A 26,175-nucleotide genomic window follows, 5' to 3' on the forward strand; every position below is an offset into this window, starting at 1 on the left:
CGGTTTTGTGTGACATTTATCTTTCTGCCATGGACAAGCGCATATCGAGGAATCTTGACGGGATGAACGTGGTCAAGATTTTTCCTTATGTGGATGATTTCTTGGTTATTTGGGGGGAATGTACAGCGAATTGTATGGATAATGATGTGGCAGAAATTGTTAAGCTGCTTAAGTCACTGTCCGGAGGACTGAACTTCACTTGGGAAATGCCTGATGAAGGCAGTATTCAGTTTCTAGATTTACAGCTCTTTTTTACTGAGGATCATTTGTGCTGGAGTTATAATCCACGAACTAAGAAAGGCCTCCTTTCTTTTAGCAGTGCCCACTCAAAGCTCGTAAAACGGGGGATTGCATCCTCCTGCCTTCACGCATCCTATACAAAAAGCTACCAGCATAGACCGCCGGTCAGCTTTGATCAGCAGGTTGCACGCTTGACGAGGGCCGGTTACCCGAAGAGCTTGGTGACAAGTGTGTGTGAAAGGCTCTTACAGAAAATTAAACGAGAGGGTGTTGACAAAAGTCGTGAAAAGACAGACAAGATGCCAGTACAGGTAATACCATATTTGCACCCCAAAGTGTCCCACGATTTAAAAAAAGATGGCTGTTAGACACGGGGTTAACGTCGACGAAAGTCTGTAGTGTGCTGAAAGAAACATGTAACAAGATACACCAAATGCGTGACTAAGGTGGTGTATGAAATTCCTTTCAGTTGCAGCCAAGTTTACATCGGTCAGACCGGCCGATGCTTTAATGAAAGAGCGCGCGAACATAGGCTTGCCGTACGCAATAATTCGGGTGGGCATCTTGCGGAGCATTGCAAACGATGTGGGTGCGAACCTTTGTTTGAGCGCACGAGGTTTATCAAGAAAGGGAATGAAAAAATGGAAAGAGAACTAATCGAGGCTTTCTGTATACACAAAGCGGCTGATAGATGCGTAAGCATGCCGTCTCTTTATCTGTTAACCAAACAAATTGTGTTTCTTGAAGGATGTGTGTAATGAGAGATAGGGATTTTTATCAGGTGCATGTGTTTAGGCGATTGGGATCGAGCTTGACGATGATTCGTGTTTCAATAAATCAGTTACAATTTGGCGCCTGTCCGTGTCGTACGTGTCTCTTTTTTTTCGTCCTGTTTGTTCGCGCCTTTTAACTTTTTAATCGATATGAACCAACTAGCCCCAACCAAAATTTTATTGAAGACTTATTCTCGGCGAGCCGTCTTCATGTAGGCGAGGGCGAACCCATTAAGCCGTCTGGCTCTTGAGCCGACGGTCCCCCGACGCTCGGCCACCGAGCTCTCCCCCTCCGGAATGCGCGGTGCCGGGTTTCACCAACACCACCTAGAGATGAAGGCCGCAACGCTTCTCCGGTGACGTCACACGAGTCGGCTGGCGAGCGCCGCGGAAAAGTGCTGCACTGAAGGCGTCGCGCATAGATTTACCGACGTAGATGGCATTTTTTATTGAGCCAAACGTTTGTTAATTGGTCAAACAGGATTTATGAATATCCATATGACTGAAAAACATAATTTCTTACACGGGCAGCACATTAGGACGTACCATTATTGTTATGATATCAAAGAACAAGGTTAACGACGTTTTGAGAGAGATAGGTTTTTGGTTTTAGGCATCCAAATCTTGGGTGCTTTAATTACTTCTAGGAGTGAGAAGACACAAACAAACAAAAAATAAATGCCCCGAATTGTTATTGTTTGTGATGGGACCCGCCAAAATGCATAACAGCAACAATCAAGTTGGTGATGACCTGTGTTGTTAATGAATTCGTATGGGGAGCTAATGAAAAGAAGATTATAAAAAAAATGTAGACGTTTGGAGCACAAAAAAAAATGCAAAGAGTTGAAATGTACTTTTTACCAGAAGTAAACGTATGATAATAAAAAGAACTTCAAGCGAACTGGGGAATGTTCATCATAAAGTAAGTAATCTGAGACTGAGACGCGAAGGCGAAAAATTAAACGCAGAAAAGACACAAAACAGAGGGAAAGACGCCGCCTAAATCAAAGTGCACAAGTTATGATTTAACCGAGTGCAGGCAAACTTAGGAAACTTACAACATAATTTTGAGTAAGGGACACATGCAGCTGTGGGAGCTTCATGCACACATCTACCCGCCTTCATTCACACTACGAATAGATGCTGTGAATATAAGTTCTCTCCCATTTTGAAATCTTCAAAATGTATATCCTCGTGTATCCGTACTTTCTTCTTGTATCCATCTTGACCAAATACAAACACGAGCAACTTAGATGGCGCTCTGTAGCTTTCGAGACACTAAGACACAGCACATGTACGGCATGTAGACGTTAATGGCGCTTCGCATTAATAATGCTATGACAACTGTTGCAATGAATATCAAATAATTATTTTGATTTTAGGATTTCACATATTCTTTTTTTTTTTTTTTGCTTGGAATTAGCTAGCCTCATAACCTCTTCGTTCACCCTTCCACAATAGTTTTTCAGCACAATGTTCGTGCTGCACCAGAACAAGTGTTTCAGCGCGAGCTCACTTGTGTGTCTTTCTTCACATGCGTTGAAGTCACAAGTCTCGTTGGTGGACAGCAGTTCCATTGTAAGCTCGGTGACGAACTGACGCTGGATCGGAATTTTCAGAAACCCTGCCTGCTTGGAGAGTTCTTGAGCAACAACGTAATTGTGTGTCACGGCATTAACGGCGAACAGAGTTGGATAAAAGAGCCCCCTCGATCCCATTTCTTGAGAAGAGAGTAGTTCTCCTGTGCAAGTAAAACTGTTGCCGTCTTATCTTCTTCAGTAAGCAACGCCCGGCATTTTTGACATTTCGGCTTTTTCAAAGCGGCATAAACTGCGTACCCTGCCATGTAGACTAAAACTGGGAGCGTCTAATATATCGCTGGTGACACAACCTCTTCTGTAACTATACCAACCGAGTGCAGCTGTAGCCTCCACCGTGGTAAGGAGAAACTAGCGCCACGAGGCGCTAGTGGCAGAATGGCGAGCATACGTACGGTCGGAGACGAAAATTGGTCTCGAAAAGCTGCCAGATGGCGCCACCATTGTCGTTGGTGTGCGCCCTCCTCGCCTCCTTTTCCTCCCCCCCCCCCCCCTCTCCGTTTTTTTTTTTTTTTTTTTTTCTGGTTTGTTTGCTAGACTGGTGCCGCGCCGGCCGCTGTGAGCGGCCAGCACGGCACCGGTCTAGCAGACGAGCCGCGAGCGATATACATCACAACAACTGCGCTTCGCGCGATATTACCAGTGCAATCAAACAGAAACAGCACGTTCATTGAAATGTATTTTTTATTGAACCCTATTCAAATGAGTTGCGGTATTTCAAACACGTATCTACAAACTCCGTTGGCAGTCCACCGCCCTCCAAGGGGAACCAAGAACTGTAGTAGCCAGTAAACGCAGTAAAGTTGTCAAATATGTGAAGCGAAGTTAATTACTTTAATGTGCAAACTAAGAGAAGAAAAGAACTTATCATCGAATTATGTAAATGGCTCTATAAACAACTACCACAAATAAAACTTCTGAATACCTAAACAAACAAATCAACACCGAAATAAAGAGAAAAGGCTTGGAGGTGAGCTGCTTATGAATGAACGATAAATAAACCATAAGCAAACTCGCTAATAGGCAATGCAATTAAGAAAGAAAGAAAGCAACTACTGTTTTGGAGTGACTACATCTCTGACTGTAGGTGCTTTATCGGTACTCTATCCTAAGATATAAACACGAAGCTGTCAAATTAACTGAACTTTGCTATGACAGCAACTCACCCAGAGGAACAAGTCGTTGCAGCAACGGATTCGTAACAAGAACAGTGGAACCACGCGTTTTTCCACAAACGAATCTTCCTACCGCTTGCAAACGCGGTAGCGTCGAAGTGCTGGCTGCACAAACAACGCTGGCGCAGCTTGTTCGTCGGCAGGCCGGGCAGGCTTCCAAAGTCCTGGCAATTTGCATACGCAATTCATTTCGATGCTCTAATGGAAAGATCGAGTTTCGAACGCTGACAAAAAAAAAATTGCTATAGAGGTTCACCTGCAGTCTGTTGGAAACCAGAAGAATGAGCACTCCGAGTTCTTTTGAAGAATTGTGACACCACTTCGCCGCGCTGTAGACTCCGTAATACGCCGTCATGAGGCACGCAACACACTCGGCAGAATCTCTGCCAAATTAGAAACGTACCTCTCTAATTATTATAACCGCGCAGCAGCGCTACAACGTAAAATCCGCACTTTCGATTTTAGCACGCGCAGAACGGTTTGAAAGCTTGGAGTGACGAGCGAGCGCAAACAAAACAAAAAACGACAAAAACGGTCGTTTCCCTTCGCTTACTGATTGGTCGGAAGAGGCCAGAGTGCTTCGCTTTCGGTAGCGAAGATCACATACACGTCGCCAGCGCTCAAAATCATAGCGGCGGATATGAGCATAGCAGTTTGGTCGGAGTCGGCTGAGTACGTAGAGTTAATATAATAAACTCTAGAGGCTCAGCTGGTGCTAGTGTCTTCGGGATTTCCGGTTGCAAATTGAAGCAGACTGCATGCAGTCTACTTTTTCAGTCTTCCTGTGTATTTCTATGGGAAAACGCGCGTGAATTTTGTCTCGTTGCCGGAAAATAACATTAATAACTTTTGTTATTTCGGTTGTACCAGATAGTACCCAGGTAGCTCACCGCGTCGGCCGGTATCGGGACTACGTCGGCCGGTCCCGGTAACAGGATGGCGGCGCCCGGCCATTGACGCCGGTGAGCTACCTGCCCCGGCCGGCGTCGGGGTTTCGTCTTGCTCACTGGCCAGTTCAGCCGAAGAAGTTACAGTGACTGGCCGGCATCGGGTTTTTGCTGTCTTTGATGTCCAGTCTTTCCATGGAGGTTCCAGTAACTGGCCGGCAGCGGTATTTTGCTGTCTTTGATGGCCAGTATTTACATGGAAGTTCAGTAACTGGCCGGCATCGGTACTTTGCTGTCTTTGATGGCCAGTATTTACACGGAAGTTCAGTGACTGGCCGGCATCGGCGCTTTGCTGTTCAGACTGGCGAGCCCCGCCATGGCAGTTTCGTTTACTGACCAACAACGTTTTATTTTATTTTATTTTTTTTGCTGTTTTTACTATGCAGTCAAGTCATTCAGATTCCGACGAACTGCGGCAATTCATGAATAGCGAGTGGAAATATTTGCGTTGATCAATCCTTCGCAAATAACTGCCGTCGCTGGTGTATTTGATCCCAGCATGGCAAGGCTGACGTGTTTTATCGCGAAAACGCGAGAAAAAACAATGTGGCGAGGAAAATTTGCAGTTCAGGATTCGAGAATCTGACCACCTACGCCATGAAAAATAAAGTATACAACGCCGAAGAATACTTTATCAGGAAGCTAGTTTAATTTGATGTACTATACTTAAGGTCGGCGGTATACGCACGTGTTTGGCTCTGCTAAAAAATAAAATAAAAGCGTATAGCGGAGAATCTGAATGAGGAACAACAACAACAAGAATTAACAAACACGTGGCATGATTGAGCACGTGCTCTGAGTTACAAAAGCAATAATACGCATTACTTTGCAGAATCTGGACAAGAAAAAGATGTGTGTATTGCTTATGACGCTACGATAGGTACACAACTCTCCTGAGATCATGTTATTGGTGATTTTAATTGAGTGTGAAAATATGCTATTTCAGGCAAGAATCGACTGTTTTCGGTGGTAGTTACGACCATCTAACAGAAATATTTCAAATATTCACATAGCCAGACGATCTGTCCCCCGATACCTTAAATTATACGACATACCGCACCAAAAAAAAAAAAAAAAACGTAAATATAAAACCTTTATTTTTAGGACGATAAAACGGGAAACACAAATGCGTTGTTGATGTTTACACTGCCGGGTTTGTGAATGTGACCCCTTGACGGCTACAAAACATAAATGTTATAACGCCAAACGGTACCTTTTCTGAAAGCTAGTTTAATGGACCTTTCCCACATACCGACGGCACCAGGTGGTGGCTGCACGAACTAAAAATCGAGGAAGTGACCTACTTGCGCTACCAATCCATACCGGGAGCTACGCTATCAGTTTCTTCGCTCTCCGAGCTGCGTCGCGTGCCCAACACAGCGAGATAGGCCCCACGCGAGCTTAAAGATGGGTATCCGCGGCGTCCACCCAATCGTTGTTTTTCCATTCCGTCCACTTTCTTTTTTTTTTTTGTGTAACCCAATTAAATATATGCTGCAATTACCTGTTCTACTTGCGTATCCACAGGCTCATTCCGAATTTCCTCAATTTTTCGTTCCGACTTCCGCCGCTTGGCATCGGGCTCTTGCGCGTGCGCAGAACGCTTCTCGGAAAAGGTCCATTAACCGCACTGTTCTTCGATCTCAGGAATAAAAACATGAATAGGCCTAATAAAAAAGTAAAACTGCGGGGCGCAACCTAGATAAGTGAAACCAGGCGGCAGGCGAGGGATATCACTGATGTACCAGAACAAAATTAAGTACTACTTTCCGGAAGTCAGAAAATTAAGAGATGGTGCTTAATACGTAGCGCGCTATGAGCTCAGGTAAATTTGTTTTAATAGTGGGTTAAGGACACCGCCTTCAGACAAACTTCGACTGCATCAAGTTTGCCCACTTACACATTTTCCCATTTTGCTCTCAATATTCCCATAATTATTACCTTCTTTACTTCGTTGAAATCACTTGGGTGATTTCAGATAAGATTGACCAAAGGGTGGCTGGTCGACATTTTTAAATCAACTGATGTTTTTATATGACATTGTCTAGTGTCTGGTATAAACGAATCCACACTTAGTTTTGACCAGAAAAAAATTTGGAGACAAGAAAAATCGTAAGGCAGGGAGAGGTGGACAGTTGCAATAACGCGCACTGATGGAGGGGGCAAGTTTGAAAGTGAATAATTAAAACAATAAAATTAGGAGAATTTTAAAACTTTTTACAAACAAACTATGGGTACAACTTGCTTGTAATATAAAGTAATAATATTTATTAAAAATTTATTTAGTTTTCTAAAAATTGCCAAACATGCCTGCTCGAACGACAAATGGCAAACTTTAGAAATCTGTATCTCATGAAATAATTTAATCATTATTACATAACTTGCAGACATTATTTTACTAATATATGGCTATTATTGAAAAAATAAATAAGGTATCTGAGTGACACAATAGTTACAATATATTTAGGCAAACATGGGAAAAAAATCAAACAAAGAAAAATTCCAATGCGAATAAAAAAAAAACACCACCTTCGATTTTTTTTAAATTTGGGTACCCTGTTATACTCTATTTCGGCATTCATTTCTATTAAAAACATATTGCATCATTGCACTGTGAAAGAAGAAACAACTCCCCAAAGTAGGGTCCTTTTTCAAAGCCTACACTTAGCAGTGTCCTATACAGGAAGTGACTCTGAGTTCCAGTTTCATGAAACTTGCACAAATCTTTTATATACATTTATGCAGATGAGGTCATTGATAAAAAGAGCGATCGGTCACACAGTAAAAGGGAGGAGAAACTATATACAGCAATTTACATAAGCGTACAAAGTGGTATCATATTAGAGACTAATGATTTGAGAAGAGATGATGCAGTGTGAAGTTGTACCTTCCGGTATATTTTACATCTAGAGTAAAATAAATAACTTTACTTCCACACACAAAAACAAAGATATAATAGTAAGATATTTAGGTTGGCTGTGTATTCACGATTACAAACAATTTCAGGTGACGCGGATGCCATAGTGCCTAACTGGAGCAGCTTCGATGCTCTCGGTGTATGAATGAATCGTGGCAAGCCGATATATTTTATCCTGCTCGAGGATAACATTTTGGGATTTTTTTTATAGTGATCAGATAAAAATTATTAGTAACCACCAACAAAAACAGTAGGTTAAATACCCCGTGAAGAAAAATGTGATAAATAAGATGTCCCTGCATTCAAAATGAGCAGTCCTTGGGAAATCAAATTCGGCACTTTACGCTAAGGTTTTCCTCGCTGTACCTATTTAATAAAGTTGCTTCCAAGCAGATCCGACTGTCCGTGCTACATATACGTCACAGGTCCCTTCTGTTGATGACTTGCTGAGCCGCCACGCGTGCCAAGACTGAATGCCAGGGAAGGCGCGCACCGTCAGCCACTCTTCTTTTTTTTGTTCACGATACCGAACAACCTCATTTTCGTCCAGATATACAAGATGCACGTCTTTCAGTTTCTTTGATAGGACGCTCACCATTGTCCTGGCCGTCTGAATTGCGCTTACTGAACGTTCTCTCAGGTTGTTCAGCGTGGCCTGGTGCTTCACGAGTCCGCCAACTCCGTCACATGCATTTTTCCCATGTCCAGATGCAGAAAATAACCACTGGGCTTGTGGGCAACAGAGGTCGGCATTTTAGGTCGCCCTCACTCACCCTCACCCTTACAGCCGCACTCACCTAAGCCGCTCACTCACCCTCACCCTCACAGCTACACTCACCTTCAGCCCCTCACTCACCCTCACCCTCACAGTCACACTCACCTTCAGCCCTTCACTCACCCTCACTGAACCTCACGGCCCTCACGCACTCACCGCCCTCACGGCCCTCACGCCCCTCACCACCCTCACGGCCCTCACGCCCCTCACTCACTCATGGCCCTCACGCCACTCACCGCCCTCACGCCACTCACCGCCCTCACGGCCATCACGGCCCTCACCGCCCTCACCGCCCTCACCGCCCTCACGGCCCTCACCGCCCTCGCGGCCCTCATGCCACTCACCGCCCTCACGCCACTCACCGCCTTCACGCCACTCACCGCCCTCACGCCACTCACCGCCCTCACGCCCCTCATTGCCCTTGCGGTCCTCACGCCCCTCACGCCCCTCACGCCCCTCACACACTGATGGCCCTCACGCCACTCAGGCCAGCTTCAGATGGGGCGATTTCGCCCAGAAACTTTACGTCGCAACACCAGCAACACGGGTCGCCCGCGATCACACGCAGCAACCAATTGCTGCAATTCGCCATCGTCATCATAAAATTTTCTTTTTCTTGCACAATTTAGACACAATTACGCGTTATAAACGTGTTTTTATGCATTTAAATCTCGTTAAGAATACTAATGCACCTTTCTGAAACAGTTTATTTCCGAAAAACGATCGATTTCAAACCAGAACCAAGTCTTTCGGTGTCATCATCACCGGCACGAGGTATCACGTGAAAATTTTGCGTCCCTGACTGGATGCAGCCGCTTCAAACGCATTCGAATTGCTCCGAGTTGTTTGCTTATTTCGAGCCGGACCCGATCTCAGCAATTCGTGTCGATCTAGGGAAAGCTAGAGAACAACCCGCCATTAACACCGAAATTGCTGAGAAAGATGCTCGATCTGAAGAGGCCTAACGCACTCAGCGCCCTCACGCACTCATATCCCTCACGCACCTCATGCACTCACCGCCCTCACGGCTCTCACACCTCTCATGCCACTCACTGCCCTCACGCACTCAAGGCCCTCACACCCCTCACGCACTCATCGCCCTCACACCACTCACGCACTCATGGCCCTCACGCCACTCACCGCACTCACGCCCCCACGCACTCATGGCCCTCATACCCCTTACCGCCCTCACCGCCCTCATGGCCCTCATGGCCCTCATGGCCCTCACGGCCCTCATGGCCCTCACGGCCCTCATGGCCCTCACGGCCCTCACGGCCCTCACGGCCCTCACCGCCCTCACAGCCCTCACGACCCTCACAGCCCTCACGGTCCTCACAGCCCTCACGGCCCTCACTCACCCTCACACTCATGAATTTTCCTGGTTCAGAAACTCACTCACCCTCACTTCACCTGTGAAGATGAGGGTGAGTGAGGGTGAGTGAGGGCCCTCATGAGTGAGGTTTGCCGAGGTATGGTGGGCAATCGTCCTTTGCAAATTGGTGAAGCTGGTAGCGATTCTTGAAATGACTGGCGGCGCCGTCACTTACGTACGTCACGTACGAGTAGACCGCAACGTTGTCTTCAACCCACTCCTTCACTTTTTCTAGAGCCAAGCAAGCGTGAGCGGCGTCGTGACACAGGTCCTCCCTGATGATGGCAAAGCTGTTTGTAGATTTTCTTGTCGTCACTACACATGTAAATATCGAAACTTGTTTTTTTTTCCAGTGATATGCTTGCACTTCGTCAGGAAGCACGATGGTCCAGTTTTCAGCAAAGTCAAAATGAAAGACAATGCTCCCGCGTTGCATGCACTGTTTTTCAGCGTAGATCACTTTACCTTGCGTTTGCCGGATATGGTTGTGAAGTACCCAACTTCCAACCGTCACTTGGATGACTTTTAGGAAAGTCTCAGGTTCCAAAGTTTTTTTCACAAGGTCGCCGGACTCCCATGTTGCAAGTACAATCTCTTCATCCTCCGGGATATCAAGTTCCTGGAGTGTAAGAAACTGGCCTTTTGGACAGTGATCACAGTCTCCTTGAAGGCACAGTTCTGTTGCTGGGTCGCACAGAAATGCCGAGTTCATTTCACCAGTGTTGAATGTTGAGCCTGTAACGTTCTCTAGAGCGGCAATACAAAGATAATAATTGGTGCAGCGCACACAAACGCACACTTCCTGGTGTGGAATACAGTGGACCCATCTAGGGCGCAACGAATAAAATTTCGTTAGCCCAACGCCGGAATCGGGATGCTTGTCTTTGTATATACGGAAGGCCTCTCGTATTGAGCGTGTCATGAAGCGCTTTGGCACGAACGTTTTCTCTCCGTTGAGCATGACAGAGATGACGTCCTTCTGGTTGGGACTTTCGCGCGAACATTGTAGCTCGTCTTTCGTGAAGTACTCTAGGGCAGCACACAGGTTCTCAGGGCTCACCTTGCACCTCGTGTAAGGATCCGGCTCATACCACACGCCATGCTTTTCCTCGAGTTTTCGGGATTTACTGATGAGGTACATTGAGGCCTGTGGAATCATCTTTTGAACCTCATTCTTCGTCAGTGTTGACGGCAGGAGTGTAAGCAGTTGACAACGTTCCCGGAGAGAGGTGGCGGTTTCAAAGGCCTGCCGAAAGTTGTCCACCCACTCAGTGCATGTGGAGCATGTTGGTTCGGACGACCCCGATGGTGCGTCCCTGTCGTACGCAATACGTAGCCTTGAGCGTATATTCTTGACAGCAACCTGCTCCAGTTCTGTCTGCTTTCTCTTGACATAGGCAGGCCTGTCCCGACTTCTTACAACGCTTGGTTGTCTCAGCGGCGACACATCTGTAGGTAGTATGCTGCGATTTAGATCTTCAATTGCTTCTTCAGCTGGCACAAATATGTCAGGGCACTGCTCTGAGCTTCGCATCGAGATCTCCTTAGTGATGTGCATGAAGCAATGGTAGCACAGGTAGTCCGTCGCACTCACTTTGGTGGAACAGTCAGGCGGAAGAATTTGCTTCAACGAGTTTAGGTCCAACTCGCCAACACTTCGAAAATTCCGCTGCTTTGGTATAGTCTTTTTGTGTTTGCAAAAGTAATCTCCACAAAACACTCGTTCGGAGCTCCAGGACGTCTTCATATTGTATACATAAATAATAGAAATTAAACCCCAACTGATGGCATATAATTGCCAAGTGAAAGAACTACTGGGTGCACAAGTGACAAGTCCGAGGCTGAGGAGCTCATTCACTGCAAACGTACATTTGAAAAGAGAGGTCACAACTGAGGCTGTCGGCAAAGCTTGATCCACGTCAAAGGAAGAAAGAGGGAAAGTCTCCAGACAAAAAATTGTGGTCAGCGGCCTTCGAAAAAGACTTTCCGGAATCGCACTGTCGTCCCTCCACGCGCTGATATGAAAGCACCCGAGCTTCTACCACGTGGTTCATGACACAGCCTGAGCCATGTCGGCGACCGGTTCGCGAGGGGTTGGCGGTGGGGTTACGTTGATGGTCACTCGGATTAGCCCTTGCTGTACTGAGCTACCGCCTGCAGTGCCTTATCGCCGGCTGGTGTCAACAACGAGAACACACACACCCTGTCTACACCAAAACTACAAGCGTTCACCGCACACGCGTCGCCGCCGCTTTTAAGCTTTTGTGAAATTGCTTTCTTTTGCCGCGGAGAACCGCCTTAACTTAACTACGCGCCTGAAATCCTTCCAGGCGGGCGTACACAATATCAAGCGTTTCGAGAAATGCCCGTGGAGTAGAACTATGGGAAAATTCGGAGCCCGCGATGTCGATATCGTCGCCGTTGTGTTAGTACGCTGTCGCGTACTGCAGTACCCCGTTGGGGGAGGGGGGGGGGGGCGGTCTTACTACGATAACATGGCGACAGCGTTTACACTCTATGTATTTACGCGAGGCTCGAGTATTTGGGGATAATGCTGCCGGTTGGTGTGCCCCTTTGTGCCTGATATTATCGCCCGTGACGCCAGCGAGTGAGATGGAGACAGGCATGACTGCTCAGTAAACAGGCGTCGGCGGCCATGTTTTGCTGGTTGAAGCGAACCCCCTTGTCCTTGACAGCGAGCGGGGAAATGCGAAAAAAAGATTGTATCGGCCGTTTTGCCAGAACTAGCGACGAGTGTCGTCTGCGGTTTCCGGCAACTATTTTGCCATAATCGTGAGCTTAGCGAGGAAATGATTTTTGCTAGTCACAGAACACTACCAGGCAGAAAGGGAATGCTTGAACATGTTTTTGTTCTGGATATATATCAGGGATATATATGAGAGAGAGAGAGAGAGAGAGAGATGAAGGTAGAGCGGAAGAGGGAATAGCATATAGTGTCGCAGGAGAATAAAGTAAACAAAGTTCCTAGTGGCCGATGGCTGCATGATCTTTTCTCGGATCACTAGTCCGTAATATGATACCTCTTTGTACACAGTAGTTTCTCCTTAATTTAAGTGTGTGAACGATTTCTTTAGTTATCATTGGCCTCATCTAAATAAAAATATATAAAAGATGTGTGTTGGTTTCATGAAACTGGAACTCAGAGTCAGTTCTTGTATAAAACACTGCTAAGTGTAGGCTTTGAAAAAGGACCCTACTTTGGGGAGTTGTATCTTCTTTCTCAATAAAATGATGCAACATGTTTTTAATGGAAATGAATGCCGAAATAGAGTATAACAGGTTACCTAAATTTAAAAAAAATCGAGGGTGGTGTTTTTTTTTTATTCGCATCGGAATGTTTCTTTGTTTGATTTGTTTTCGATGTTTGACTAAATATATCCTAACTATTGTACCACACAGATACCTTAGTTATTTTTTAAATATTAGCTATATATTAGTATAATAATATCTGCAAATTATATCATAATGATTAAATTATTTCATGAGATACAGACCTCCAAAGTTTGCCATTTGTCGTTCGAGCTGGCATGTTTGTCAATTTTTAGAAAAATAAATAAATTTTAAATAAATATGATTACTTTATATTACAAGCAAGCTATACCCATCGTTTGCGCCTAAAACGTATTAGAGTTCTCCTAATGTTATCGCTTTAGTTATTCACTCTCAAACGGGCCCCCTCCATCAGTGCGCGTTAATGCAACTGTCCACCACCTCATGCCTTACGATTTTTCCTGTCCCCAAGTATTTTTTCTAGTCAAAACTAAGTTTGGATTCGTTCATACCAGACACTAGACAATAACATATAAAAACATCAGTTGATTTGAAAATGTCGACTAGCCATCCTTTGGTCGATCTTATCTGAAATCACCCACTTGCGCTTTTTGCGTACTACTCCAACCTACCTATTAGCTCGGAGGGAGCGATTTATCCCGGCAAAACAAGAGGGCCACGGTTTGTGCATTGCATCAATTCAAATTTGGGGTCGCACTTTCTATCTTCACATTCTGCGTGATTTTTACCCTAAAGCAAGGGGCCGGCGACTGCAAGAAACAGCAAATATTAAAAAAAATAAAAACAAATAAAAAACGCAATAAAAATATAATAAAAAAAAAATCCACCCTTTTGGAATTCGAACCACCGACCACAGGAGCAGGAGCAGCGTGTATATGTCGACGTAATTCGTTTGTCGCCATGGTGCGGTTAGTTTCGTATTTAAGTTTGTGCTACGTGTTCAGGACGCATTTCTAATATTGTGGCAATGTTTACATGCTCAATAAGTTATTATTACTGTGGCTCCTAATAGTTTTTTAATGCTCTTTGCTGACCGTTTTATTGCAAGCGTGAGTAAGATACGCGAACATGGCTTCCTTAAAGTCGCTAGACATCCATAATAGCCAACGAATGCAATCCAATCGAATCCACAGCCCTTTTTTTTGCACGTTTGGCCGGCCGTGCGGGTTTTCATATCTCTGTCTTCAGCTCAATTTATCGATTAGTCGTGATGCGTGGAGTTTACCTTAGTTTCAAATGTGTCCAGAAAAGAAGGAAGCAACTGTGAGCCGTGGAACTACGTCAAATCTGCCCAACAGCCAAGATCATGGCACGGTCGCTCCAAAGTAAGTTCCTTTCTTTGTTTGTAAGGGCTAGACTATTCTTTCCTCCGTTCAAAATGCTTGTTATTGCCTAGATCGCTTGCTTTTACCAGTATTACTAATTTTGCGCGAATGGTGCTATGCGAGGCTGTTTTGCTTCGTTCACAAATAGGCTGTGTACTCGGTCCAGGTCCATCAATAGCGGCGGAACTTTTTGGGAGGGGGTGGGACGGCGGCGGCGGCGGCGGCGGGCGCGCAGGCGGGCGGCCGGCCGGCCCGCGGGTGGAGGCGGAAAGGGGAGTGGGCGGCGAGTTTGATTGCCTCCCTCAACCGTATTGTTCACTGGCAAACTATAATGTCTGGAAGAGCGCGGTGCCCCTCCATCGCCTAAGCTCTAGGTTAGACACTACGGGTGGATTGTGTGCGCGTATTTGCGTCCGGAGAGCTGGGCGAGGCAAAAGGCAGAGATTGATTGATCGAGCAAGCCCGTAGCTTCCGCCGCGCAGTCGTCTGCGAACGACTTTATTTTCGTAATTCGTTATCAGAAAAGAATTGTCAAAAATTGGTGCCGCGATGAATTCATCCCATAGTGATTTGCGTAGCATACCGCTCCTGATCGCAAAAATTTGTGCCCGCGAAATAATTTTTGATGCCGCTTCTGGGCTTCTGGGGAAATTTACAAGCATGTCCTGAATTAAGGTGGTGTCTCGCGAGTTTATGAGAGGTATATTTTGTTAAGTGTAAGTATAGTGTTAGACATACCTCACCCAATCCCTGTAATTTTCGTTTGGTACTTACTGACTTTAGCGAATGGTGTAGGTTGTAATTGTGTTTAGTTGTTGCATGATTGTAGTAAGGTGGTGAGCTGGTACTAATTGAACACCTTGAAAAACAGTGCACCACAAAAAGTCAAGGAGACGAGCAGTAACGCGTAAACCACACGCAAGCGCAGACTCTCAACTCGCATAAAGAGATAAGGAAGAAATAAAGAATGCGGAAGGAGCTCAAGCACAGGCCCAAGTGGAATGCGCCGATTCACCTATTAGCAAGAGCAGATTTTAAAAACATCATTTCCTGGTCAGTTAAGGCAACAGATTGATGGCTAATACATAAAGACAGTTCAATCTCTCTCTAAAATCTACGATGAATTGTCACCTACTTATGGACTGTTTACACTGCTCGTGTATGTCATCCTTATAGCCGCGTCCCACTAGAGCGACAGTAACAAACGACAGCGACATACGACGAGCGACAGACGACACCGACAGACAGTCTGTTTGTCGGAGTCCGCCGTCCCACCTGGCGGACATGACGCTTCTCAAGCGGGGGAGGTGTCGTGTATTGCAAAATGTTGTTGCGCGCTCTCAAAAGGCGCCACCTCACCGGTGCACGGGGCAGCGAGGAGGCGAAAAGAAGACGGACGCGGCCAAGATGGCGTAACGAATGTATCAATGAATATGTTCTCTCTTGATGTAAAAATGTTCGGCCTTGGAACTAAAACTAACAATGCCAAGCTTCAGTACACAGACTTTTGGCAATGCATGTCAAGATAAAGTATCCACTAATTTCAGTAAAAAGCGAACACCAAGTAGGTTGTTTACATCAGAACAGACAAGAAAGCTCGGTGTAAGTCGGAAAGCGTCTAGGCTTTGAAGAACACTCATACCAAAATGTGCACGGAAAAGGCCTGAACACCACAATCTAGATCAAGGTCCAAACATCCTTACCAAACAGTCACAACTCACAAAAAACAACATAACCATTATTTTAAATATTCAATAGTCGACAATCTTTCAAGACAAGAACATATGGCAATACATTAACTTCACTGTTTAAAATAGTCAAAACTATATGCTAAAGTCCTCTTCACACCAGGTGTCATCAAAGCAAACCAATGCCAAAACCTGAGTGTAAACATCTGAAAGAAGTGTGTCTCGGTAAGAGCTAAAATCTTCCAACCAAGCAACTGCACAGGGTTAGTCTCAATATCAGGGACGACTTGTTGGCTATTGAAGAAACGCCAACCGACAACGTAGCAACATGGTGCTCGGCAGGTCAGCCAGTTTACATCAAGAATTTCTCCGAAACCTCACCTTGGATCCCAATATTCATCATAAAATCAGCAGGCATTGGGTCATTCCTCGCGGAAACAAATGACGGGTGGCACCAACGTCTGAACCTGGACCACATTCGCCAGTGTCAATTACGAAATCCAGCTGAAAACAACAGGAAAATATCTTTGCCATCTTCTGTGTTTCCTACCACCTGGATACTAACGGATGAAAAAGTAGCCCATGGACAGCCGGATAAACGAACACAAGAGACAAGTGAGGCCAGCGGCTCAGATGCACCAGAGGTCCATCCACACACTGCGACCAGACAGCATGGCTGGATGATCAAATAGCTGACACACCTAGAGTACTATGTGTTGCAGTAGTGCATACCAACCAAGAAGGGGAACATATGTAATGCCGTAATGTGGGGTTTCACTGCGCGACAGCGGGGCAAAGTTCTCCGGCGCCCCACGCCGGCTCGTTGGGCCATACACCGACACGGGCCTGTACAATGCTCATCCAGATCAAAGCTTGCAGGGGTTTGGACTGAACCCAGGACCCCTGGGTTCAACCCCGACCCCTGACAGTTTCAATCTTGATTAGTGTCATACTGGCTCTTGTTAGGGTATCACTACTACCTGAGGCATGTTAGAGGCACCCCCCTGGTGCATCTAACATGCGTCATGATACGTCACTGTAAGGCCACCAGAAGAGACACACATCTCACTGCCTTCGAAAGCGTGACCGGTGAGTGGCTAGAGCAGTCTCCAGGTCTGGCCTCTGTGCCAGCGTGCTGCCCAGTGTTGGTCGTTTCTGCTTCGGGAGTGCTTCCTTCGCTGCTGCGAACGTTGGGTACCTCTCAATGTGTTCAAAGAGTCCAGTTAGCAGCTTCTGGATGTAACCTAAGAGCAAAAAATTCAGAATAAGAATTAAACATAATGGGATAAAACAGTGCATAAAGGTACAAAAGGAAGCGACAAACCGGACAGGAGAGAGCGCTGACTCGCAACTAATATGTATTTTTACAGATAGACAAGGAGAAAGACAACACACATTGATCCACACATTCACACGCACATCATCTACCGATGATATCTATGCATTACTGCACGTGCTGGACCTTCAACGTCAGTTGCAGGAATTTTAGCTCCTTACTTGACAAAGCCACTGACGCTGAGCTAATGCAGTTTTTTCCACCACTATGGATGTAGAATGCCTCAAGCACATTATGTGTCACCTTTTCTTTGTGCCTTCCCAAAATCGTGGTGGTATTGAAAGACGGTTTGCACAGGCACTCTTTACAGTGAACTGAAAGGTGCACTCCCACTGTGGCTCCGAGATAGCACCTGTGCTCACGGAGCCCATCGTTCAGAACGATAGGTTGTGTGAGCACAAGTACTACTGTATCTCGGAGCCACCAGTGGGAGGGCACGTTTCAGTTCACTGTAAAGAGTGCCTGGGCGAATCATCCCGTGAGGTGCTTGAGGAATTCTACATCCACAGTGGCAGAGAAAACTGCATTAGCTCAGCGTCAGTGGCTTTGTCGAGTAAGGAGCTAGAATGGACCTTTTTCCAGTAAGCTTCTGCGCATGCGTACACTCCCGCTGTCGCCATTTTCACAAGACACCGGGACGCAGTGCCCTGCGAAAATGGAGACAGCAACATTGTCAGCATCTATCTTCGTGCGTATTTAGTCTATATTGAATCATGTTTTTTTTAGTATCGGTAGTATGGGGTATAAAGAGCACTGAAAACCGATACAACGGCACGACGCCAATGTGTTTTGACCGGCGGAGGAATGTTGGGCTGCTCTTCTATTGTAGTTCGCAGACAACTCCCCAGACGGCGCTTGTTACTCGAAAAAGGTCCATTCCTGAAACTGACAATGAACGTCCAGCCTGTGCAGTAATGTGTAGATATCGGTAGAAGATCTGCGTGTGAACTTCTGGAACAATGCATGCTGTCTTTCTCCTTGTCTATCAGTAAAAATACATAGTTACGGGTCAGCACTCTGTCCTGTCCAGTTTGTCGCTTCCTTTTGTACCTTTTTGCGGTTTTATTAACCAGTACCAACTTGCCCAGCTGTCAACCTTACTACAATAAGAATACACACTTCATCTTACTGTAACAGCCCCTTGACATCTCTGGCCCATACAGTGTGCCAAATTCTGTGGTGCTCACATTTTCAATTTCCTTGCATGACCAGGAGATGTCAAAAGTGCCCCCCCTTCCCCCCCTTTTTTTTTACTGTGAACAAGTTAATATTAATGATCTATATGACTTTGCTGGATTGCGCTTGCCTATCTCTGCGTATGTATGCAAACGTGGCCACTGGTTGGCCACGTTTATGGAGGCACAGGATGGCCGAGTTAGCATTGCAGAAGCTGCATATGCTGCCCTTCTCTGGTGCTGCGCTTTTGCAAAACTTTCGCCGGATACTGAAAATGAAGCTTGCATTCTTACTGCGTGTACAGATATTGTTTCATCGAACGGCGATCAAGAACAAGATGTCAACCATTTCTACTTTTTATAGTAGCCTCCACAGCGCTAGTCAATCATCTTATGCCTCCAAAAACATGGAAGACCGGTGGCCTCATTCGCGAAGCGGGAAAGCGTGATCCAGCAAGTTGCTGGCCAACAATTATTATATCAGGTTCTTCAATGTAACTCGACTTTCAAGACCAGGCTGAAGGGACTCGGCTTGGTCCAAAAGTATGTAAATTATATCTATGTGTGGATGGTAATGTTCATAACTTGTGTTTACACATAGTTTGTGAATACAGCGTACCAAACTTGGTGTCTTCCATGACGGGAACAATGGTCCACTGCTTCCTTGCTCTGGAAAACTTCAGGGCGTGTTTGTCTTCGCCGTCTTCTGTGAAGCGCACCTTCCTGTCCGCATTGCTGTTGTAGTGGAGCGCTGCAATGTATGTCCTGAAAGATGCAGCAGAGCGTAACAAATTAGTAGTCCAGATGCCAGACGAAGTGCAACACCCACCTTGCCAGCAGTCCATCATATCGGTAGCTAACAGACTTGGGGGAAAAATGAATCAGCACCCCATGGAGCGCCTCCAGTCCGAACGTCTGCTCGTTCGAGGAGAGCTTGGGAATGTCCCGCAGGAGGTGCTTAGAGAGCACAACCGATTCCAACTTCTTGTAGGTTTCGGTGCCTAAAAGTAAGAGCAACTATAAGCGAACATTCTCTAAAACTTGCAACCCAGGAGCTCACCCTCCTCAATCCAGAGCCGATCACTGACATCCCCGTGCAAGCACGCTGGGTGCAGTGGGTTCGGGTGGTGGTGGACATTGCAGATGTGCCTGGTGATAGACGTCTATTTTGCCAGGTTCAGGTCCCCCTGGCCGTTGCTGGTGCGGGCGCACCAGTACAGATGTCTCGTGATGGTGTCCAGCCATTTTTCCAATGGCTTGTGGCGTGGCGACTTGGCGATTGCCACAATCTTCTTTTTAATGCCTGTAAATATAATTCCCTTTCAATGCTCCAATGTAATGCGGGCAATGAGTTTGAAAACACTTTCATTGTTGTTGAAAGATGACTTCTATAAACTGCATTATTTTCTACTGCTGTATATAGATTATAACTCCACAAACCAGTGGCAGAAGGATGATCTCATAAAAAGGAATGCTCCTTAGTCCAGAACTGTCAAGATATTTCTGAGGAAATTATAAAGAGGCTTGAATGTGCTCTAACTGCAGCTGAGACAATGCTTTGCTCAATTGCGGATCCTCAATTATATTTTGCTAAGGCAAAACTTATAAGCAAATTTTATGCAGGGCTTAGGTGTTCATGTGGCATACTTCCAGCTCCAGGCTTCACCGGAACCTATGCTGGTGAAGCTGTGCCCTATGCTCATGTATGGGTGGAGGCACACTTTTTCTGCTAGCTCCACAAAAGCATTGCCTGATGTTCCATTTTCACTCAATGGCAAGCAAGCAGACTCTCCTCTGCAGATGCTGTTGGGTCTTGGAGGGAGGAAAAGACCTGGAGAACATGGGTTCATGCGACCTGTATAGGTCCTCGGCAGGGGCGGATGCAGGAATTTCCTGAGGGTGGGGGGGGGGGGGGAGGGGGGGTCAGCTGTTGGTCAGCGTACCCTATGTTTAGAAACCCCCTCTCCCTCGTTTCACGCCCTAAATTTTACACATGCAGAAATCAAGAGGGGGGTCAGGACATCCGGACCCCCCTTCTAAATCCGCCCCTGGTCCTCGGTCGTGTTTCTCGAGCTCCATCATTGGTGTAGCCCCTCAAGATATTTCCAAGATTTTCCAACACCAAGAGTGACAGAAGAAGCAATTGTCTACATGCAAACTAATAAAAAAAAAAGGGATGGAAGGTTTTAAGAGAACGGTAAAACACGAGCAGGAGATAAAATGTGGTTTCGTAAAAGCACCCTATCCCGCATGCAGCCCGTACAGAGGCTAAGGTGGATAATATGGTCTTTCCTAAAATGTCCTTATACCGCAACCAGCCTATCTTCGGTTCATGCAGCTCAGCAAGTATTTTGGCCTGGAAAACTAGGGACTTCCTGGCAGCTCCTAAGCCTCAAACCTCCAATGTTGTGCTCCCTCTTTTTCATTAGTGATTTATCACAATAACCTTCCTGAACTTGCATCATAAACACCACTGGTTGGTGATAAGCATGCTTAAAGTGCAACTTCAACCTCTGCTTGCCTGCACTTGGAGCTGTTTTATCTTCAGAGATGCAACAATGCATTGGTAAACAAAGACATGTATTATTATAATCATCTCGTTGTTGTATTTGTCCTGTTTTTAGTTTATTGTCCTGGGGTTTCTGTTTGACCAGTCAACCTTTATTTCAGTCAATTTCGTGGGATATGTGCTTTTACTGTGATATTGGCTTACCTTTGCTGACATGCCAGATATCAAAGCGGTGCTGAATGAGGGGATGCTCTCGCTTCATGTACGCGCTGACCTGCAGGTGCCTGTCAGTGACAAGGACCTCCACGGTGATACCCAGTTCCGCAAAGTACACTAAAGACCTAGTCAGCCCCTCCAGTTCCATGTGGCAACTTCACTTCACCTCAGTCGACTGAAAAACAACCGGTAAACAAACGCCATGAAATCTGCAAGTCCATAGTAGTAATAAATTTCTAGGATTAACAACTTCATTGAACGAAAGTGTAGTATAAGTGTAAAATACCCCAAAAATTAGAACACCGGTTCTGAACAATTGAGTCCGCTGCCATTGCTTATAAATCATTAAGAACATTAATTTTTTCTATTTAAGCAACATTAAAAACTCTTGAATTCCGATTTAAACCCTTTCCTCTTTGAGAGAGTGAAAGCACAGTTGTGAAAGAAACTAACTTGCAATACAAACATCATGCTATAAAGGAATTACTAATATAAGGGAACATTTCCAAACTAATGTCAGGCATAACTAACATCAACTTCTATAACTGAAGAGAAGACAGGCGAGCTGGGATAAGATTCCGATGGAGACCCAAAAGGAGGCGTGAACGAACAGACAACACAGAAATGTCACGTGCAGCTGTACTAATATGCTCTCAAGCAAGATAATGGACAGCCATAGCTTTAATGGCATGGTTGCCATCCACGGACCAATGTAGACGTGACACGATTATGTCCACTTCAACTGACACATTCCCAACCGGTCCTTCGATGCCGAACATCCCGCCACAGTCCATCCAGCGCCATAACTGCCTCAAGGAAATCAGAGGTGACAGCGCACTTTTGCTTCCCGTGCTCAAATCTCGAGATCTGCCTAACATCTCGCCTCCTTCGCTGCGTCTTCTCGGGCCCGCACTGCCGCATTGGCACGCATTCTGTATTTTGTCCTCTCGGCCCTAGCTTGTAGCTTTATCCCCGCTACAGTAGCATTTTGTTAATTTCATTATTGTAATTATAATTTTATTTGCACAAGAACAGGTGCATCCACGGTGGCATGCTAAGCTTAGGAGAAAGGTGAAAACCCTTACACGCGTGCACCTACTAGCCTGCCGCCATGAATGTTTCCTGTTATTGCTTGGTATTCTCCACATGAGGGAGTGCTGTCTGCATTGGGTACTTCAAAGAACACACTTTTTGAGTTGACAAGCATTATAGCTGAATGAGAAGAGCATCGTGCTGCAAGCCATTGGATACTAGGATCAATTTCCCGCAGGCTCTATCTGGGAACACATTTTTGTAACATTTTCGTCGAGGTGGAGCACGCACACACAATGCGTAACTAGAAAGGGTCCCACTAACAGCTATCACTGTAAAATTTCACATGCAGCTGTGATTTTTCGAACAAAAATAGCACTCGGATAGATTGAATGACAAGCATAGCCTGGCAAGCCTTCCTTCAGCACCTGGAAGGAGACTTGTATTTGGTCCGTCCCTCTCTTCTTTGCATTGCCTGACCATCTTTTCTTCTCTATTAGTCTCCAGTCTTTACAATACACAAGTAGTATGCAGGTAGTTCCAGGGCCAAAACTCACCTGCACGCTCTTGTGAAACTAGATTGGAGTGTTATATAAATGGTGGAAAACATTTGTAATGCCCACCTGTACAAGTTCCAGGTGAATAATACGGTTGATTGATGTCTCCAGCAGCGAATAAGTCCCGTGCAGGACAGAAAAGCCAGGGGAGTCCGATCAGCCGTCGCCGGCCAGCGTAGTGGCCGCCCCTCCAGGCTCTTGACAAGAGTGCGTTGTTCAGCTCTCCATACGTGTTGTAAAAAAACAGAGCATTGCTAAACAGAAATTAAGGAGCATGTAAATTTACAGCAATTGATCAGGAAAGTAAAAACAAGGACAGATGACAACAGGGGAGGGTTGCATCCCTTGTCTTTGATTAATTTCCAAAATTGCTGTGCATATTCTAAAAGATAGCACAATCTAAGCTGCTTACGTTCATCACTGCTGGGAGCACGTAGCATCTCTGATACTCGTTGAACTGTGTGGAATGGATTCTGGCGACGCCCATGATATCGAAGAGGCGGAGCACCTTTGTTGGGCAGCCTCCACTGAAGACGATCCCGCTACACATTAAGATGTTGCCCTCCGGCTTGCCATGACACTTAGGCTGGCTCTCCCACCACCACTTGCGGCGCTGGCCAGCGCCGCAAGTGGTGGTGGCCTTCACCATGGATCCGACGAGGTCAAAGGAGACGGGTGTTCATGGAGAAGCAATCCGAGCACCGCTTCAGGAGCTTCTTGAGGCAAGACCCAAACACGATGTACTTGTCGGTGGCTGCTTCACTTTCATCAGGTGCTGCGCCAGTTCCTGGGGCCCTTTGAGATAGAAAAAAAAAGAGGAAAGTTAAACTTCAATCAAAAGAAAAATGTATAGCGCCTTTGTTGAGTGGTTTGCTCAAACAGGGTTTGGACGGTTATAAAATTTACCGGTTATAAGCTGCAGCCCTGATTGAGCAGCTCTCGCCGCTCTACTAATAATAAACTTAATTTAGGCTCGGGAAAGCCATATAGCTTTTATAAAAATCATTTAACTTAAAATAAGGTATTTCTAGCTCTCTCTGCCTTTCTAAGAGAAAAAGAAACAAGACCAACAATGGGGCACTAATAGTGTCATGCGAAATACATCATAACGAAGTTCCAATCAGAAAAAAGTTATTTTACTCAACTCTTCATCGTCTGAGTAGTTTGGACGGTAGTCAGGATCACTTGGATCCTGAAGAAGACCCAGAGGATCACTGCAAAAACACGAGATGTTTAAATGAATATCTCCACAACCAACACTCATTTCCAGACGTCTGCGTGCCAAGGTGGCTACCATGCAAATTTCAGTACACAGATACACAAATGGGCTTGAACCCCAGGCCAGCACACAAATCCCCATATTGTAGGCTTGAAATCGAGCCAAGATGTCTGTAATCTGACAGAAGCTTCTTGACTGAGATTTTGGCTTCTTGAGCTGAGATTTTGGCAATGTGTAAAGATCACAAGGCTCATCCGAATTCATCCTTGGGTATGCCGACACCGTATGCCATTCATCAGTCTGTACATGATATTTTCGAATTTCATTTCATTCCCAGAGTCTAGTATTAAGAAATCTACAAGTTTTGAATAAAGGGGGTTACGTGCCACTAACTGGTCACTCAAAGTAGAAATTAAAACTGTGGAAAACCTAAGTTTGAAATAAATGCAAGGGTGCAAATGAGCTGGTGTACATTAAACATGATTAAGTTTAATGTACCACACTCAAAAGTTTCAAAATACAAAAATTGGGACTTGAGTGCGTGTGTGCGTCACAATCTGCAGTCTCGTTTTTGTTTTTTTTTAAATCATGGCTAACTTTGAGGTTGCAGTAACTAAATCAGATAGCACAAATCATGTATATAGTTTGAAGGACGAGAAATCTGATCTGCAGTGCTGTCCATCTTCCCTCAGAGAGCTAGCCGTACTAAACTGCTTCAAGGGAGCCAAGAGAATCTCTCATGATGCTCTTCGCATGAGATGTCATATGCCACAAGATAGCAACATTTTTCCTTCAGTGCATTTCGGGTTTGCATATATGGGCCTTTGTGTAAAGCATAAAGAAATAAGAGCAAAAGTGAACTGAGGATCTCTTCTAGAGAGGAAAATTTTCCTCTTAAAGGGTAACTGCAAAAAAAAAAAAAAGTATATTTTTAAACAGCCTAATGGACCTTTTCCGAGAAGCGTTCTGCGGACGCGCGAGCGCCCGATGCCAACCGGCGGAAGTCGGGAACGAAAAATCGGGGAAATTCGGAAGGAGGCTGTATATCAGCGAGTAGAACACGTAACTGCAGCATATATATAATTGTGTTACACAAAAAAATAATGTCGACGGAAAGGAAAACTCGACGTTTGGGAGGGCGCTGCTCAGAGAGCGAAGAAACTGGTAGCGTAGCTCCTATTATCGATTGGTAGTGCAGGTAGGTCACTTCCTCGATTTTTAGTTCGTGCAGCCACCGCCTGGTGCCGTCGGTATGTGGAAAAGGTCCATTGGGACAAGCATGTTTCAAAAAAAATTTTCTGTCAAAAACGAAATTTTTTAAAGCAATATTTATAGCGCGAGACTCATTTTAGTTTGCGGCTATTTCGTCCGTTTTAAATCACGCGCCACAAAGTTTGTATTCTACGTCACGGAAAGGCTGCTATACGTCAGGGGTAACGTATTCCAGGCACTCCGCACGCGCGTCGAAAGAGCGGGAGTTTTAAATGTGGAAAAGTTGTAACTTCAACTAAATTACGTCATGCGGCGTAAATATTGTTAGAAAAAATTTGTTTTTTCGCGGAATATTTGTTTTGTAACATGCATGTCCTAAATAGGCTGTTTAAAAAAAACTTTTTTTCTTTAATGTGGGGTGTCATTTCACGAGTCAAGAGGAGCCATAGTGTTGCACATATAAAGATGCATGGCAAAACGCATTTCAGTGTGAAGGCATGCTTACTCATCTGAGTCCGAGCCATCAGCGTCATCTATTGGAGCCTCTGCCGAAACTGGATTTTGTGCGGCTGAGTTTGTTTGTTCAGTAGTCTCAGTCTGCACTTCCTTGCTGAGTTGAGCAAATGCTGTCTGGGTACCTGCAACGGTGAACAATCTTCAGGCATTAGAACAAGCTCAAATTTTGCAAGGGTAGCATTCAAAGAGCAATAAATTACACATGCTGTGCGACCTCTTTTGTCATGCGTATGTGGGTAAGGCATTCTCACCAAAATATTTTTTGATCACTCATAAACAGG

At 45.4% G+C, this 26,175-nt stretch overlaps 1 long non-coding RNA gene and 1 pseudogene across 1 annotated transcript; both read right to left on the minus strand.

The window, feature by feature from the left end:
• Positions 1-17,187: 17,187 nt before the first annotated feature.
• On the minus strand, positions 17,188-23,497 carry LOC115310336 (annotated as a pseudogene).
• A 202-nt stretch (positions 23,498-23,699) lies between these two features.
• Positions 23,700-25,905, minus strand: LOC115310332. Its single transcript, XR_003916842.2, has 3 exons — positions 25,884-25,905; positions 24,093-24,161; positions 23,700-23,742 (listed from the first exon to the last, which is right to left on the minus strand). It is a non-coding gene; the product is annotated as an uncharacterized LOC115310332 (long non-coding RNA).
• Between the last annotated feature and the right edge of the window lie 270 nt (positions 25,906-26,175).

The sequence above is a fragment of the Ixodes scapularis genome, unplaced genomic scaffold (assembly GCF_016920785.2).
Source record: "Ixodes scapularis isolate PalLabHiFi unplaced genomic scaffold, ASM1692078v2 ptg000712l_1__unscaffolded, whole genome shotgun sequence".
Lineage (NCBI taxonomy): Eukaryota > Metazoa > Arthropoda > Arachnida > Ixodida > Ixodidae > Ixodes > Ixodes scapularis.